Source organism: Corapipo altera, unplaced genomic scaffold, assembly GCF_003945725.1.
Source record: "Corapipo altera isolate COAL_440 unplaced genomic scaffold, ASM394572v1 78, whole genome shotgun sequence".
Lineage (NCBI taxonomy): Eukaryota > Metazoa > Chordata > Aves > Passeriformes > Pipridae > Corapipo > Corapipo altera.
Window position 1 is genome coordinate 3,489,695 of NW_020884904.1, and position 19,229 is coordinate 3,508,923.

The 19,229-nt window shown below is 42.5% G+C and overlaps 1 protein-coding gene across 3 annotated transcripts in view; it reads left to right on the plus strand.

Annotated features, from left to right (window-relative positions):
- The window catches only part of ST5 (suppression of tumorigenicity 5), a 172,313-nt gene that overhangs the window by 18,164 nt on the left and 134,920 nt on the right, over positions 1 to 19,229 (plus strand). For all 3 annotated transcript variants that reach the window (XM_027651048.1, XM_027651049.1, XM_027651053.1), the window contains exon 2: positions 19,007 to 19,095. The gene's annotated coding sequence lies outside the window, so the exon portion shown is untranslated. The remainder of the gene's footprint in view (positions 1 to 19,006; positions 19,096 to 19,229) is intronic.

Genomic DNA, 19,229 nt, shown 5'->3' on the forward strand with positions numbered 1-19,229 from the left:
GTTGCAGTTCTAATTTTGCTATAGGACTGCAAAGATGCTCCCTGCCACATTGCATTTATGAAAGTGCCAGAAACTTTTGATAACTTGTTTTTCTGGGAACACCAAACTTATTTTAAGTTTTTGTTTTCACCCTCAGGCTAGCTAGGAAAATCTGGATAGCTGAGAACCTTTCTAGGTATGAATAATGGAATTTACCCATCAGTCCTTTTTGTGAGCAGGACACTGTATGTTTCTGTGATGCAGTATTTCTGTTTGAAAGAAAGATAGTAGCTTGCAGAAGTGCCTTTCCTGTTCACACACCTGATTGTATAAGCAGGGATGTTTTGAACTCTATCTGAACCAGGTTGGTATCTTACCCTGGAATTAATCACCAGGAAAAACAGTGACCTGGTTCCCCAAACCTGCTCTGATACCAGCATAGCTGCTACTACTTAAGCTTTTTGATGGGTCAAAACCAAGGTGTTGAATGCCTCTGGAAAAAATGTTGTGATACTTTTCCTTCATCCAATTCACCTTTAATGCCAACCCCTGGCTATCCTGTGATGCTTGTCCTAAACACGACCCAGTACCCATCGAGACAGGGAGGATGACCAGCAAATGGAAACAGTGTGCTATGCATGGTACTGACAGGGAGCAGAGAGCAAGGGCTGAACTATGAGGAAGGATGAGGCAAAGGTGACCGCAGCACAGGTAGGACAGTGCTCTCACTGACCACTGCCAAGTCCCATGGTGCCCAAGTTGGGACCAGGTTGGTGACAGTGCCAGATATCACTGGGCAGATGCAAAGGGAATAGCTGGGACTGAGTTCAGTCCATGCAGCAAGTCAGGCACAGCAAGGACAGGCTGGAGGTGGACAAACCAGCAGCAGTGTTGAATCTGAGCTCAAACCAGGCTTCTGGTGGTCCCTTGGCAGCGGCTGTGTGTGTGCAAATCCCAAGTCTGGCTGGATGGGGCATTTAAGGGCTGTTGGTGCACTTGCCCTGACAGCTGCTATATAGTTATTTACTATATAAGAATCCTTCTGGGCACTGTGAGACAGCTCAGTGGCTTAAGTGCTACTGAGTGTGAGTAAAGAACAGTAGGGCTTCTTTTCTGGAGGCCACATTGTGGGTTATGAGTTCACCCCAAGCCAAAGCAAGGGAGAGTCCAACATTTCATTTCCTGAGAAGCAGACTGAGAAACTGGTTGAGTCTTGATGTGCTGGAGCTGCTGTCTCCTGCCTGTTGGTGTCCCCTGCAGTCCCAGGATAAAGCTGGTGTGGGCATTTATGCATGCTAAAGAGAGGGGCATTTCTGTGTTAATGAAGAGTTTGGGTAAAGGTGAGTTTTGGAAAAGGGGAGAAAAAAGTGTTTTCTCTGCATATGTTTCTTTAGGACCAGTTGACATTCTGCCTACACACTAAAGGAGCATAAAAATAAAACTGGTTCAGTGTATGCTTTAGTTTTGAATATTCAGTAGAACTGCTGAAATGCCAAGGTGTCAAAGCCATGTGGATGAGAAAGCTGGGGAAGGAGAATGCAATCTGCTGACCAGGCATTGCCTCTGAGGTGGCCTTTCCACCCTCTGGTACCAGCTCCAACACTGGTTTCATTGACATGTGACAAATTCCAAAGGACTGGTGTTTCCAAGCAACATGAGCTCCGAAAACAATATCTCTCCCCTCCAGTTTTGTCTCCTTGAATGTTGGATGCACAATGCTCACAAGATGTCCTGTCAGGGAGGGCTCAGTGTACAGTGAAATCAGGTTCCCACAGTAGGGAAGTTACTTACCTGTCCTGCCTTAGGTGTCAGCATCCCTAGAATGCTCTCTCAGGCACTCAGAGCCAGTGCCTTGCTACTGGAAGGTGGACATAACCTCCTGGGTACCTGCTGCATCATTTAAAGGGTTAGAAATGCTTTTCTAATTTCCAGCCTAGTCTCTGTCTAATTCATCCTTGTGTCAGTGAGAAGAAAATGAATGCAGTGAGTACAGTGAATGAGGTCTGTCTGCCTTTAGGGCTTGTGGAAAATGCTGGCTGAGCAGGTCACTCTCCTGGTCTTGCAGCAGTAGGCTGGTGACTCAGTGCTTGCCTCAAAATATTCAGTGCAGTTCTGATGTCCTGTAAAATGAAGGATTGTGAGTCTGGACTCAAGCTTGGTGAAGCCCATGGAAAGGCCCACATTGACTTCAGTGGTCTTGAGAATTAAGCTGTACAAGGTTTGTGTAGAGCTGGCGCCAGATGCGTTTCCCACCCACAGATTGGGCGATGAACATGTGTGCACAAGGCTGGTGCAATTATGACATGATTTCAAAGGGAGCTATACACCCAAGGAGAAATATTCATAGGCTGATCTGTGCCTTAACAATATAGTTCCACACAGCAGCCGTCCATGGCATGGGGCCTCCCCAGAGGAGGGAACATCAGACTCACCCTGGTCCCCCCAGATTTGAACTGTACACACATTCTCTGGCAGATGGAATTACTGCACGTGGGGTTCCTGCATATTTGTTTTGTCAAAGTCCTGCAACTTGCTTGCTTGCCGTTTGATCTCTAAGGAAGGTCTGTGGTAGCATGTGTTTTTGCAGTCAACCTATGTTTTTGGGGAGTGAAGCTGAAGTGTAAGCAGCACATAACGATTCATGTGGAAACAGTAATTGCAGGAATCACTATGGAGAGGGTTACAAGTGGAGCTAGTGAATGAGAAAACTCTGTTCTCAAACACCATGGCCTGCTGAGGTAAGCCTGATGTGCAGATGAACATGGTGATATTTGCTCCAAGAAAATACCAGAAAGTTTTGATGATGTGAAAACCTCGTGCCCCGGTTTGGTGGATCCCATCAAAGTTGTTCTTGTATTTCATCTCCAGAAGTGCCATTTTTGAGGTATGAATTCCTCAAACAGAGCATGTGTATGGCAGGGAAGAGTTCACCTTTGGTAGGCAGGATGTGGTGGGTTTTGTCACATCCTGAATCTCTGTCTCCCCAGGGGTACTACAGATGTGTCACACCCCCAACATGGTGGCTGTCTCCTGCAAGAATTAGTTGTCAGCTTCATACAGAGAAACAAAGCAATAATTAGAAAACCAGATGGTTATCAAATGTCTCTCATTTGTGTCATTAAATGTAGCACTGCAGACACTGGGTCAAAGTGTGCTGGTCTGGTCTTCTGTGTTCGAATTCCAGACAGGTTGATTTCTCTCTTGATCTTCATGCATCCTGTAGGGGCTGCCATGTTATGGTCCAGATGCTGCTGTGTTTTGCTGGCAAGTGAAGCATTTCTTGTTTGCTCTGTATACAATTACAGTGACTAAGGAATTTTAAAGAGAGATCTAGAAGTGTTGTCACAATGTGCTCTTACTCAATGTGGCTGTGTGGGAGGCAGTGGGTGATAAATGCAAAATAAGAAAGATTGACAACTTTTCTTTCTTGCTCTTGTCAACTCTATGAATTCTTATGTAGGATTCTTTTCTTTTAATGTTAGTTTGGCTTTTTAGTTCCTTTTTTTTAAGGCCAAGGATCCTGGAGTTTTAAGTGACTGTTAGAAATTTTGACCCTCTCTGGCTTTTATAGCTACATGGGAAAGCATGAAAACATGAGTCCCAAAGGGCTTGAAATCTGCAAAGCTAATAGAAGGAGTTAAAACTGTATTTATACCTAAAATTTTGTGATTTGTTTTGGTCTTCTCAGAGCATCTTAGGGACTTGTCTCAAGGCATTGAGGTACTTAAACCCAGTAATATGATTTTTTTTTTTATTTTCACTGTCCACTTACTGTGTGTCAGAGGGAGAGCAGGAGATGAGTCTGTGACTCAGCACTTCTCCCAGTGAGCTGACAGGCATGACAGGAGAAAAATTGTGTCTACCTAGAGTGGTCAGAGTTCAGGGTTCACTAAATGGAAAGGAACTGGCACTTTAGCTCAGGGTAAAGTTCTATCTTCCATTATCCTTCGCAGAGCTGAGTATCTGTAAGGGACAGACAAAGCCACGCCTTTGTGTAACTGTTCTTATTTACAGCACAGTTACTTTCCTACTGCTGTCACTGGAAACATATTTAATATTGCTACCACCTCTAAGCATGGCCAAAGGTCTTACCAGAAGAGAATCTGGTACTCCAGAATTCCAGCTCTGTGTAAATAAACAAATATTTTGGTAAATCCCTGAGAATGGAAGTTGGGGGGCCTTGGTAAGACAAGGAAACTGATCAAAAATGGATTGGTTTTTGTTGGTGTTGTTTGCTTTGCATTTGATTTTAATAACAGACAAAATTTTCCAAGCAGGAGGGTTGCAAATACTGTATGCAATTTGTCTAGAGTACTTTCTCTAGAAAGCAGGGGGAAGAGGAAGAAGAGGAAAGGAATAATTTTTCAGAGGTGTTCTTTTGCTGCTTTTGTCTTCGGTTTAAAAGGATATGCTAACACATAAGCTAAAAGCTTTCTTCTGCATCAGGATAAGACAGCTTTACGACTATGCTCTCTGCTTTGCTCCCATTACAGTAACTGCACTGAAGATTGCAGTGAAGGTGGGCAGGGTGGTTTGACCAGAGCTGTTTGCTACCCAGGCACTCTCCTCCTGCAACACCTGCTTTTCAGAGCAGAGCTTTGCAGGAAATCAGATGTGATTGTGCATCGAGAATTTTTATCTTCCTGCCAGCTACACAGATGAGGCTAGTCTAATTTACTTCCAAGGTTTTTAATTGGAAACAAAGCGTTTTGAGGTTTCATTTTCAGACCCTTGGAGGTTTGATTGGCCTTTGGCATCTTTCGCTGCCATCCAGTTTTATTTGGTAGAATGCAAACAGGTTGAATGCATTGAACTATGAAAAAGAAAACATTGATCCAATCTTCCCCCAACTCTCCTGCTCCAAAAACCTATCCAGAGTTTGGAGTTCTATAGGAACTTGCCTGTTGATTCAGACAGTGTGGTGTGCAGGAGGAAGGTCTTTGCATCAATGAGAACCAAATTGAGTGGGTGTAGCTAATCACTGAGCTGCATGGGTTTTGGGTGTCCTGTTATTTGACTCTATTGTTGCAGCTCTAAAACTGGGCAGATTACCAGAGTCCTCTATATATTTAAATAGCTGTGTGCTCTTGGTCAGCTTTGGAGCCCACTGGCTGGTATGGTGTTTGTGTTTTCCTGTTCACATTCAAGACAGGGACAACCATTTGCCTTCAAGTGTCTGTACACAGAGTTTCTTATAATTTATTTCACCACCTGATTAGCAGGTTAAAATGGTTATTAAACTTTGGCTAAATGAACTGTGCCTTCAAGAATAGATACTACCCACTTAATGAAGCAGCCTGTATTTGGGAGGTGTTGTGCCTCTAGATTGCTAGCACAGTTTTCCTTGCATTACCTTAAGGTTGTAAAGTTAAACTTATATTGCCTAATACCTGTTTGCTTTGTTTCAGATAACTTTTACAGGGCTTTCCTTGTTTCCTCGATGGTCTCAGTCTGCAGGTAGTAGTCACAGCTTTATGGGCATCAGAGGAGCATTAGTCATCTGCAAAGGGTAACAATCTGATTATTGATAAACTGCATCTTTATGATAATTCATCTTTATGAATTAGGTAAACAAGTGTTACAATCCTGCACTGAGGCATTGAGATTTTCATGTAACTTTGGGTAAGGCAGTGGTACCATGTTAAAATGGAACTTAGGGTTTAGAAGGCATTAATCTTCCCATGCTGTCACTGGCAGGCAACAGGCTGCACCTGCAGTGATGTGATGTGCCCCTGTGGATGGGCAGCGCAAGCTGGTGAGAATAGGATTGGCAGTGCCTGGCTCCTGGCTCTGAGCTTGCCTCCAGGCAAGCTTTCTTTCTGATTGAGGGTTGTAGAATCTCTTTCTTCTGACATCTATTACTCAATAATTTTGAGGAAAAGAGGCAGCAGATCAGGACAGTTAAAATAAGCTAAATATAGCATTGTCGGGAATAAGGATGGCTTTACTCTGCCAGAGAAGAGTCAGGCTTCACATGTCAATAATCTTCTTTTGACCTAAACTTAAACCATGAGTTGGGGAACAACCAGTTATAGAATTGGTTAGGTCTGTAATTCAGTGTGTGAATAACAGGATGGTTGGAAAGAGAAAACAAAGATCCTTAACTTCTCAACAAAGATGCAGAATGACTATCAAATTCTCTTGGGTTTTCTTGTTGTTACTTGTGGTTTTTGGTTGGTGGGTTTTTTTATTTTTTTTTTTCCTTTTTTTTCTTCCTAGTAGAGCAGAATTGGTGGGGTTTCAGAAATACTTTCAATTGGTGTAAACCATTTCCTATTGTGGTTAGCAGCTGTTCTCTCAGTGATTACAGATGAGGGACACAGCAACACTCCTTAAGAAACAATTGCTTGTGAAGAACAGATGAGTCCAAGGTTCTGGTTAAGGGAGAATGCACCCCCATAAATTACTGCATTATTATTTATCAAGAATACTTTTGTAGTCTCTCACTGAAGCAACCATTGAGTGGGATTCTGCATCCCACACTTGAAAATGGTCTCAGCTCAGCCAAATACTTTAGCATGTGCTTGAAAGCTGAACATTGACTTCAGCAGCTTGACTGAGGGCTGACTCAGATTCCATGCTGGCCCGGAAGACTGCTGTAGTTCTCACAACAGCTCTCATAAGGTGTTTCCTCTGGTGAGAGTGGGCAGCAATATTTGTGTGCTTCCTGTGCCTGTGAAATATAACGGTCACTTCTCCTTTTCCAATGGGAAGAAAAAGCTTGTTACCTGGCTGGATCACTGGGTAGGTGGGTGACATCCACCGGTGTTGATCTGGGGTGAGTTGGGCCGTGAGTTGCTCTGAGTTCACTGGTTGTGAGATGTGGTGTTGCTGTGTGCGTGATGGGGCGGCAGAGGTGACACGGAGCAAGAGACACAAATCAAAAGATATGAGGATTGACTAATGCTCTTGATTTGCCACACCACCATCCTAAGACTTGTAACATGTGACTAGTCCAAAGCCTGCTAAGGCAGTCTGGTGCAGGGATGACATGCCTTATTCATGATGTCTCACTTTAAAGGGGCTGAGATATGGTATTACTGTCCTGGGTATGGATGTGGCTGTAATGAATTTATTTTCTTTCCTCCACAATGTTGTTTTATAGTGTTTTTTAGGAGGGAAATCACTACATCAGTCTCAGCATACTGATGGCACATCAGAAAGTTAGTTACTGTGATGGGTAGGAAACTGGTGATGGTTGGGTCTGTTCTGTTGTAGGAGATTGAATGTAACCCACAGAGCGTAGCTATGCTGACTTAGGTTTTTGAGCAGATTGCTGGGAGATCAAATTCATGATGCTTGTTTGTTCCTTCTGCATTGATTCAGTGTGCTAAAGTGAAGACACTTCAATACAGAGGTAATAAAGAGAAAAAACCCAAACCTGACAGACATTTTGTCGTTTTTGGCAAAAATAAATAATGAGTTTGCAGAGCTGTACAGCCCTGCCTTTGTGTCTTGAGAGTGCACATGATTTATGCAGGAATCAGTTTGGCGTAGCATAGCTGTGCCGATTCAGCAGGACCCACCATTATCTTGTCATGTTTTTTAGAAAATTGACTTTTACAAGGCAGCAATTCAAAAACATGAAAGAGAACAGCGCTCAGCAATTCATCCCTTCTCGTGCTCCCCATCCAGTGCGTGCTGGCAAATCTGCCACAGTTGTACCCACGGGCATGGTGCAACTGTGCTTGCAGGCTTTGGGCATTCTGTGTGCGTGAGCTGGTGTGGGTCTCGATTTTATTATTGTGTTCTCAAACTCCCAAGTTGCTGGCTTTTCGGCTAAGAGCAACAGTTCACTCATGGCTTTCTGTCCTGCTTCACTTTACAGACTTAATAGGATTTTAGTGGTACAGCAACAGTAACAAAAGCACTGTTAGCCACATTTTGCAGATCTTGCTGCTTTTCAACTCTGCTCACCCACAGCTCGCAGTCTCCCACGGACAAAGAAAAATGGCCAGAAAGCTGCTGGGTTCCTGGGCTTGCCCTGACTATCACTGCCTTTCACTGCCTCTGAAGGCAAGAGTATTGAGCTGGAGGCACTGCTGGGCTGACTCAGAAGGACATTTTCAGTGTTTTTAAAGTACGTCTCTATTCTAGTCTTATCACTGAAGTAGCCATGGATACAGTATTTCTGCATTCTCAGATGTTTGGCAAATGTGCATGGATTTTGTTTATTTTTGAGGGGTTAATTTAAAACATCTAAAACTTTCCTACCTTCTGGGAATTCAGAACGTTCAGCCCCACGTATGCCTCAGCAAATGACTTCTATTTAATAACATCTTTGTACGCCATCTTTGAGAGATGGCTATCTCGGAGAGCTAATCTGTGGATGAGCCCAAGGGTGAAAAAAAGAAAAAAAAAAAGAAAGAGGGGGGGGGGGGGGGGGGAGAGGAGATGGGAGAAGGAAAGTTCTTTGTTTGTGCAGGTTTTTTTCAATAGACAATGTGTGGGAAGGGTAAGGGTGGGGATGCTCCAAGGAGCATACTGAGGTAACAAAATAGCTTGTTTAGGTAACGAGGATTGAAACGAAAGCCCTACCCACCCTTCTCTCCTGCTCTTCTGTGAACTACCCAGTGCTCAAGCAACAGTGTTCATGTTTGGAGCAGGACTGTGCACAGTTCCTTCTCTTCCCTTGGGTTTTGAGATGAAACTACAGGGCAAGAAGTGTGTTTCTTCCAGCTTCTGAACTTAACAACTTCTGTCTGGAAAACAATAATGCTGCCAGCTCCTCACGTTTTGACAGGTCCTGTGCTTGTGTGTTACCACGTGCCATGAACCTCCTCCACAAACCCTATCTCAAGCCAGAGTGGTCATTTTCTTGAAGACATGACTATTTCCTCGACAGAACTTTCCTCTCTAGAAAGTACTTGTTTCCTTTCCTTTCCTCCACAGAAAGTATTTGTCGCTGACAAGACCCATCTGGTTTTGAAGATTAGCCAGGCACACCAGAGATGCCAATGAGGGAGACCCATCCTGCAGCAGGTTTTAGATCACACTGCAGCCCACCACTTGTATAGGTTTTACTTCCTCTCTCAAGTAATGTCTTAAAATCTTTTGAATGACTCACTCAATAGAAAAAAATCTACTCTGTACTAATGGTTATTGGGTCTTTCTAGCAGATGTAAAATCCAGTGAAACATACACAGTTTCTTTAGTTTTAAGAGGAACAGATGATTTAATAAGCAGCTATAAATCTCTTGGGAATGTACAGACATAGTCAAACAGCACACTTCTGCCAGATTTTTCACTGACTAGACTTATAGCCTATGAGTCATAGCGGTCTGCTCCACTCTCCACCTCTCTTGCCTGTTGTTGTTTTGGCTTTTAGAGGTGCTCTGTGCTGCATATGGGTTTTTTATCACCTTCTCCTGTTAATGGACTTACTCTTCCATCCAGAAGACAGCCTCCAAGCAGTTGACTCTTATTCTCTGTGAGTACATGACAGTGCGTGACGTTCCTTTTTCATTCCCTAGCTCAGCTTGTGATTTTAAAATTTTAGAGTGAAACTGTTCCTGAGGATTATATTAATACAGCCTCCTGAATGGGCTTAGTAGTGGGAATCCAGTTAAATTAAAAGAGATACAGCTGGTCTTTTTTCTTAATATAGTAAGACTTTCCTTCCAGCAGTCTGGGGCCAACTTAAGAAGTTCTTCATTTATTCTAACAGTATTTCTAATAGACTCAGTTATTATCAGCTCTTTAGAGATAAGGAAACAGACAGCAGAAAGTAGTCTCAGTTACCTGTTGTATTTTCTAAAGTATTGAGGTGCCATTCCAAATGGATGTCAAATGGCACTGGGTTCTACAAACATCTTCTATATTGTGCTGGTCTACTGGGTTTCTATGAGTGTCTTAGACATCTAGAAACTGGGGCTGCAAGCTCCTCTTTTATTTTACAGTTGTTTCACAAGCCATGTTAATTGTACTTTGGAACCACTCTAGAGAATTGCTAAAATTTGCTCCGGGTCACACGCAGGCAAAGCAGACACAAAACCAACCATAAGACACAAGCTGTATGGAATTTTTAACCATTGAGGTTTTTGCAAGACAGGTGCAGTGCAGCTTATTTTGAATGCAGCTGGATGGAGGGGATTCTAAAAATGACCTACAAAACGTGTTTCTTTTGGTGGTGTGGGTTTTTTTGTTTGTTTCTGTTTAGTTGTTTTTTTAATCTTGTGGCATAACTATCTATTATTTTAGAGTGTGACCAGATACAAAAATCTAAGAAAAACTGTGCAGAGTTCTGACTTTGTCATAAAGAGGCAGGAAAAATCAGGTTCTAATTCTTTCAGTGGCTCAGGACTGTATTTGCATTTGTTGTTCTCTGGGACTGTGTGAACTGTGAGGAGAAATTCTTATTTCAGAGGTAAGGATGATGTAGAAACCCTGTTCGCCTTTTTTCAGGCTGGAAGGAATATAAAAAATGCACAGATGTGAAACAGGTTAAGAAAATGGAAACAGTTTTAGAGGTCATTTAATGTACAGAATTGTGTAACATGATCAAAGACACATATTGTTTGAAGTTCATGGTGGGATTGCAACTTACTGCATCATTCCAATACTGTTTGCTTCTGACTACTCAGTGCTTCAGAAAACCAAACAGGTCTTGTGTTGCTAGGCAAAGAAAGGCATCCAAGGTCATATACCTGGACAGTGTCAAAATCAAGAACAACTTTTGACTCTTCTGACTCCTTGTTAGGTCCCTCCACGCAGCACAAGAGGAAGAGTAGAGGTTTTCAACAGCATGCATATGTGCAAAAGAGCCCTTTCAACTCTTTCTGGCAAACGCAGAGCGTTGCTTTACGCTTTCAGTAAGCACAGAGCTCTCATGTTTACTGATGGGACTTTCACACGTCAGAAGTCAGAAAACTGGAGACCTAATCAAGCATGTCTGTTCTTGAATGGGGAATTTCCCCCAAAGCAAGTTGTGGTGCATGCTCCTAATGATTTGCATCTTCCAGTTCAGACTTTCCATAAGCTGCTTCCAGCACTGTAGGCACTAACTTGTGTTTGCAGTGAACACACACACACCCCGCTGCAAGGGTAACAGCCATAACTTACATGTTTAAATCTTGGCATAACTCCGTGTGATTAATTGGGAATGTCCAATTCCATTGGAAGTCTGGCCCAGCTGCGGGATTCGGATGGAGATGTTGGTGTAGCATTGAGTGCCTGTGCTGTTGCAGGCCAGGTAAGCTAGAAATCCAGGCTTTTAGCAGAGTTTTTGCAAGCACTTCTTCACTGCCAGCCAGGTCTTTTGCAAACTGTCTGGTGTGTGGTCTTTGCACTCTGAATAGCTGACACTCGGCCTGTGTCGTGGGATTTCACCACTTTCATAGTATGAACTGCAAGCAGCAAGGGTTCCAGGGAGTGAACTGAGTTGTCCATCCCCTTAAAGCGATGTACATAGCAATGGGGAACATCATGTGGCTACGTGGACCTTATCCAGTGTGTTAAAGGAAAAATATCTGTAACAGTGTGCTGGCCTATGTAAGCTGTATAGTTTTCCCAGACTTGGAAGAAAACCACTGGTACTTTCCCAAGTTCCGCCCTTTTCAGTTTGATGTTAAAAAAAAAAAAAGTTGATTCTTGCTTTCCTTTTGTCTCTCAAATGGGAAGTAATTTAATTAAAAGAAGAAATTATGCATCTTCATGATGAGAGGTAAAATCTTATCTCTGAGTTATCTGTTTTGATGAGAATAAAGCAGAATGTGTACTTTTTTTTTTCTTAAATGATAGTCTACGTTGTTAGTGATGAAGAGGAGATAGGTAGGCATGTGATTCTCCAGCAACCTAGATGTGGATGTTGGGACAGTTCTTCCCTGGATGTGGAGCTGTTTTGAGAGACATCCCCCAGCTCTGTTAGGAAGAATGCACAGCATTGAAGGAGGAAGAATGACCCTGCTTTTAAGGCATTCATCTGGAACTCAAGCGCTGGGAGCTCAATTCCCAGTGCTGGGACTGGCTTCCTCTGTGGTCTGCAGTATGTTGGTCAGGGGATGTCTGTGCCACACAATGGAGCTTAGCACAGAAAGCCTTGGAGCTGACTCCAGGAGGTCTGCACCGCCCTGCAGCTCCGGGGCACTGCATGGAGATATAACCCCCTTCCTCAAAAATACAGCTGCACTGGTTCAAGCACTGTTTTGTGCTGTTGGGGCTGTGCTGCTTCCAGTTCTGGAGTTAGGATGGTTGTGGCTCATTTGGACACCTCTGTACCACACTCCATTGCTAAACCCAGGAAGCACCGAGGTACTGAGAAACAAACCCAGGGTTCACAAAGTTTTTGAACTGTGTGCATGGTCTGGTTTTGGATTTCTTTTGTTTTGCACAAGCTCATCCTAGTCACTCCGCTGTCACTGACTTTCATTCCCCCTGTGGCACTGGAAACCAGCTAGAAGAAAAGCTTCATTTCAGCTGTTTCCCATGCCCGATTTGTTTTCCAGAAGAAAACAAGTTCTGATATCTCTTGGAGTTCAACCGACCTCAATTGCCTTCTAGGTTCTAACTATGACCTCGGGGGAGGCAGCAGAGCTGAGTGCTCAGAACGTGGTTGGTCACACATTGTTTCTGAAGGGCCACTGTGCAGACTTACACACAAAGTCACTTAACTCCTCTTTTCCAAGCAGCAACACAGAAGTGACATTTACTGGGCTTTGTAAAGCACCCTAAGGGCCATGAATGAAAGGAGTTGTGCGTATTCAAAGCACTATTTTGTTTATCTGCTCTATCCAAAATAGAGAAGAAAATATTATTGTCTGCAGCTTGAAAAATCTGCCTGCTGTGATGTTTGTGACTGTAGGAAAGACAAACGTGCTATATGCCTGAAAAAACACACACTGCCACTGGCTTTGATTTCAGTAGGGTGTAGGTGATGGGAGTAGTGCTGGACCAGTGCTTGCACTTCCATCCTCTCCAGGGATGCGAAGTGAGGCTCACAGGCATCCCCCCAGCATGTTAGCAGCAGTTCACAGGGTCTCCAGGCCAGCTTGAGGTTCAACTCATGATTAAAATAAAGGAAGCCAATTGGAGAAGTTAGCTCACGGATAAATCATTGCTTTTTGTCCAAAGCAACATCAGGCTGTTATTTCTTCTTCGAGTCTCTTGGCTCATAATATTTGGAAGATAAGATCTATCCAGTCAGAGGGGGTTGCATAAACTTCCTGTGAACTTTCATAGTTGATGATCAAAAGGAATCACAAAACATGTTGTCATTATTTATCTATTTATCTATTTAGAAGTTCAAAGAGTGTACAATGCTATTGGTTGTGACTTTTTTTTTCTCATGTAAACAAGGTGATATCATACTGGAGGCATGGCCTTAGGCCAGCATTTTCCATTTTGAGTTCAAGAGCTCTTTTGCTCTGGAAAGGCATTTTTTCGGGGGGAAAAAAATGCAGAAAATGCTACCACCCATATTCTACTCCAGAAACCATCCCTGCATTATTGAATACATCTGTCCTTGTGTCCATTGCTTTTCTAGAAGATCCTCTTCCCTTTATTAGCTTTGTGTAGCCATTGTAAAAATAGAGATGGTTCCCAACAGCATCTTCCTTGTCCTGCCACCTGGACACAAATACAGGAAGGGCTACTTTGACAATAATTTGAGAAGTTCCCCTTCAGATGGGGATTTGGCTTAAAGGACCTGTATTCCCATAATTTATGTGCTCTGAGAAGGATTCTAGCCCTCTGTTCCCGTTAAGTCAAAGCTTTGCAGCCCTTGCTCAGATTCACACAAGATTTAGTCCTCCCAGAGTTATGTTCTTCTATCTTCTGCTTCAGTGCAATTCCAGGTATGAGAGGATCTGGTTTTTAAATTGCCTTCTAGTCCCATGTGCAGCATCTTGTGTTGCAGGATGTGTACTGTGAGTGGGGGCAACAGAAACTTGTCCTTTGGCTTTTACTTAAAAGAAACAGTAGTGAACTAAGACCAATTGAGATATCTTGCATTAGTGTGAGGTCAAATCAGAAATCCTGTGGAATTTCAAGCAACTCATTGACGTCTCTCCTGATATGGCTAGTTCACAGAGGAAACCTGCCTGTCTCATTTGCCCCCTTTTCTTGGGACATCCATACTTGATGGGGATAAAGGCAGTAAAAAGAAGGTATAGGAAAAGACTAACACCTATAAAGGGCAAAATTTTCTTTTTTTGTAGAGACAGGACAAATAGTCTGTCCCTGGGGGCTTCTCTCCTCCATCAGGTTTGGTCCTACAGCTTCCTGTGTTTGCTTTTTGGGCATGCCTGGGATGTAGCACAGCCATGCAAGGAAGGGTGTTGACTGGAATGCAGATGGGTTGCAGACAGGGCTGGTTCTGGAGAGTTAAGCAGCAGAAGGACTTATTTACATGAGGTTCCCACCTTTTGGTTATCCCTCTGGCTTGGCTTGTGCCTTGGCCTGGTGCCATCTGACACGGTTTGCAGCATTGGGATGTTGAGGGCTGGCTGAATTGGCTGCCTGGGCCCAGAGCCAGTTTATATGGCTTGCTTGGCTTTGCACTGCTTTTCTAGCAGGGTGAGCTGTAATATGTGTCTCCTGTCATGAATCAGACTGTAGGTATGGATAATTCTAAGCCAGGCATTTGCATGGTCTGAGAACCATGTTCAACACTGTCCATGCTTAAAGTTGTTTTATTAAGGAATTATTCAACTTATTCCTTTATTAAGGAATTATTCAGCTTATTGCTCAGCAAATTTTCAACCTTGTTAGTAGGTTTAGCATGGGGATTGTGTCCCAGTGTGCCATCTTAAATCTTTAATTGCCAAATAAAAACTCTTTTTATCTCTCTTTTCTGAAATACACAACATTACTAAACCACCACTTTGGTAAAATATTGTAGCGCGTTTGGTGTATTTTTAAGTTCTTTTGAAGTCAATGTTTAAGTGCTTTGCTGAATCAGGGCCTAAACCAATAACAGCTACAAAATTAAGCCACTTTATTTCAGAAGGAGTGTTTGCACAGGAGTTGAATGAGTGTCAGCTCCTTGTCATGACCTCTTAGGTACAGATATCCTCTTAGTTTTACTAAATCACTTAGAAACTTTTTCAAATTGCTGTCTTGCACTCAGTTGCAATGTCAGGGTCAGACACAAGTATGGCAGGCTTTCATTTGCAGAATGAGATCAAACTGAAACGGGATATAGGGCTATAAAGGGATTGGCAGCACCTCAAAGAGTACACAGCTATGATTAGTCATTTCCTATATGCATACTGTATATATTCTGTGTATATACATACACACACTCTTTTTTTCCCCCCCCCTGATTTAGTGAAATGAATACCGTGCTACAAACATGATCTTCGTCGGGCTATTAAAGAGGTAATGGAAACTTTTAATTCTCCTTTTAGAAGAGAGTTGTGGATATGCTGTGGGTAATGGACCTGATGCTGAAATGGGGGAATAAAACAAGTCCATAAATGACTGATCTTAGACCTACACCTGTGCAGTCCCATTGTAACTGGGGAGCTCATATGCTGGGTCAGCTCCTTTGCTATTGTTTGAAAGGCTACAATACACTTTTGTGCTGCTTACTTTGATACCACAATCCTAGCAAAACATGCAGTGAGGCAAAACTGAAGTTAACATGCCACTGAAGTCAGTGGAAGGTTTAATCACTTCAGTAAAAAATGCTTTGGAGGTCAGAGGTGCTACTTGCTTTACTGCTGTGCTCTTATGCCATCGTGTTGGAGTGTTAACCACAAAGGCCAGTGCTGTGGACTGTTAATTCAAAGAACTCAGTAGTGTTGTGGGACTGCTTCAGAAGCTATGCTGGCTGTTGTCCTGCATTTCGTTGTCTTGTCCTACCTGATAGTCACTTTTGCCTTATGCAAAAGTATTCAGTACTGAGTCTCTAGAAGAAGAGCAGAGAACACAGTTCTTGTAGTGGATGTGTGCTTTATATTATGAGCTGACTGGGGCCTTTTCCCATATTTCCATACCTCTGCAAGTCACTGCCTGGTGATGAGGAAGTGCTGCTCCCAAACTCCCTGCCTCTCCCAGTGAGGTCAGTAGGAGCTGCAGGCACTTGCAGTAGTATTGGGTTAAAAGTACAGTGGGACAGGGTACTTAAATTTCACTGTTTGTTGTTGTGTCTTAAATTACTGAATTTCAAATAAAAACATATGTGTTGAGGTCACTGGAAAGATGGTCAGTATATATGTAGAGATGACATGCGAGGAAGAGAAATAAGGTGGTCATCTTCAGTGTGAAAGGGGAAGAAGCCCTTTTGAAGTGCAGAAAGTTATTTGAGAAGGGGGAAAATCCTAAGTAATTTTACAGAAGTATTTTTATGTAGAATTTAGTTTTATTTTAAAAAGTCAAAGAAAATGTTACTAAGGTTGGTGCAGTGATTAATTTCTGTTTACACCTTCCAGAGATTTGTGCTGCTGTTGTGGGCAGCTTAGTCTGTAGCTCACCTCTAGGTTTGTCTTTTTAAATCCCAAAGTTGATGCTGTGTTTTCACCTATCAAAAGTGATAAAATTTCATGAATCATTTAGGAACAAGTCTGATTTTTGTTTCCTCTGCTGTTGCTGATGATGGCTGCCTGGCTTGGAAAGGATTCAGTGAAGAATCTCAGACCATGCAGCTTGTGGGGAGAGCAGCTCACGTTTCCCTTTCCAGTCTCCAGGGCAGGGACGCCAGGTGTGCCCCGGTGAGGGCTCTCCCTGTGCAATAATCCTGCTCAGTGCATGCCCTCTCCTGTGTGTGTCACGTGGCTGCTGCATCCTGTGCCTGTGGCCATGGAGCATAGGAAAGGAGTGTGTTCAACCAAACAGAAATGGGAAGTGTATCGGAAATAAGAAACTAAACATCAGCTGTGTGTGAGTAATGGGTTGTCTGTCTCCTCCAGGGGATGAGGGTACACACTCTGATGCCTTCTGATCGCAATGGAGCCGTGACACTGTAATTAATGTCATGCAAGCTGTTCACCATGTCCTCTGTTTATAATCCCAAACTCTGTCCTGATCCTAAATTGTGTTCTGAGATACTGATGTGCTCAAATAAGAACCCAGTGAGAAAAACGTAAAGCGTGGGAATGGTTCTTGTTTCGCTGGGGTCAGTTGGAGCAAAGTATGTCACCTTTTGGGAAGGAACAGATTAGCAGTGTATTCATGAGGCTTAGAATAGAAATGTGCTTGTCTGAGGGCTTCTGTGGTAGTCACCTGTCCTAGACCAAAGCTCCAGTCATAGTTTTACTACTGTGCTTTGTTCCTACATATTTGTGTATGTGTAATATATTTTAATGACTTTGCTTTGCTTGGAAATTTAAACTGTAACTGAGTGTATATTTAACACACTGAGTATTTTCAATTATTTATAAGTGCTAGCTTGCGTGCTTCCCCAGATCCTTGCCATATATGCCGATGTGGTCACCTAATGAAGTGCCACAGAGCCCTGTGATAAACACTGGAGTGGGATGTGATGCAGATGGTTGGTACATCTACCCCCATGCTACCAGTAATGGGGTCTATAGGAAATCTGAGACTGATCAGCCATTTTACTTGTCCACTGATCAGTTCCTAGGTTGGGTTTTTACTACCTCCATGTCTTTGGACACTCCCTCGGCAGTGATGTAGTTTAAAACATTACTTTCATGGGAGGAGCTAGCAGTTTCTTCTTTCCCCAGTCACACTGCTGAAACTGTGCCCACTTGCAGCATATGATTACTTTACCTCAGTCAAACACCAAAGGGAACTTTTCAGGACAAAAACGTCATATTTTTTCATATTTGGCTCTCATGGCTCTGCTGGCCTTCACTGGTGCATTCTTAAGGGAAGTTAGTGTGAAATTGCAAACTTAGCATGTGGAGCTTTCATATCTAGGAACTCTTTACTGTAATTTTAGCATCTTCTGGATTCTTGCTAGCTGTTTTGTTTATTTATTTACCTGTGAATAGTCTGCACATAGTTTTGGTAACAGTGTAAAATAAGCCTCGTGTATATGCTTTTGTGTGATGTTTTTGTTAGAAAGAGAGGTGGTTTAAGTGTACAATCTACTCAGAGCCCTACCACTCACAAACTGTAGAGTCTTCTGAAGTATGGTAAATAATATGCTCCAGTGTAGTTTATATCTGATAATGGCTATGGAGAGAGTCTTATGTTCCCATAAGACATCTTGGCTATCTCACTGTCTAGGTCTTTTTTTTAAGCTCACTTTTGCTATCGTATTAAAAACACAACCAGAAGAGTAATATGTTGGAACTCTCTAATCTCGTGTAAACCTAGTTCTGTTGATCACGTAATGTACGCTTTCTTGTGTTCAGCTCCCTAAGTAACATATAAAGGATTTTATGCGGTAATTTTAAGTTTTAAATGCAGGGGTGGACTATCATAGCAGCATAATGAAGTGGCTGACAGAGAAAGAAGAAATTGGTTTCTCGTTTAGCGGGGTATAGGCAGCTTTGCAATTTTCTGCCCACTAGAGGGACTGTTGCTTGTACTGCTGGTTGCAGAACCCGGAGTCATGCAGTCCCTTCAGTATCTCTTATGAAGTTTTAAAAGTTTGAATGACTGACTCCAGTTAAGTTCTCTAAAGAGTAAGTCTCCAAGGTATTTCTCAACGTGTAAAAAAACTTTAGGCACAGTGCTCTTCTCCTGAGTCCAAGTAGTTTCTTACTTAATTTTCTTGATAAATATTCTTTCTTTTTTTTTTTTTAAAGTGTTTTCTGTTCTCTTGATTTATCAGTCCAGACTTTCCTATATGACGTTGGTGGGGATTAATTTAGATTTTTTTTTGTCAGGGAAAAAAATTTTTATGTCTTTATTTATGTTTGGAGTAAGTTTTGTTTTGCAACCATGGTGCCAGTGAATATGGTAAACTAATCAGTTCTTGTATTCACAAACGTCATTGAAATGGGTTTCTCCTTTAACTGGGAGATAGTGAGTTTTGGGTAAGACAGACTTAAACTTATAGTCAGTATGAGAAAAATTCCAGATGTATCTGGAATATTGTTTAGCTGATTTTTTTTCCTTCTGTTTGTTTGTTTGAGTTGCATGTTCCTGACCTGCCCATTTTTCTTCTTAGTTACAGAAACATGAAAGAATACAGGAAGTCCTGCATGACCGTGATGAATACCTGTGCTAATTAAGTAACTGGCTTGCTACTGGGAGAACAGCAAGGTAAGCAGTTAGGCCATGCCAGCAGCATTTCTTGTAATCTGCATGATTGTATTTCGACAAAGGCTTAGTGCTTTCAGATATCAAATTCATAACAAGGGGGGGCAAAGACAAATAGCCTGCAGGTTTGAATGCAA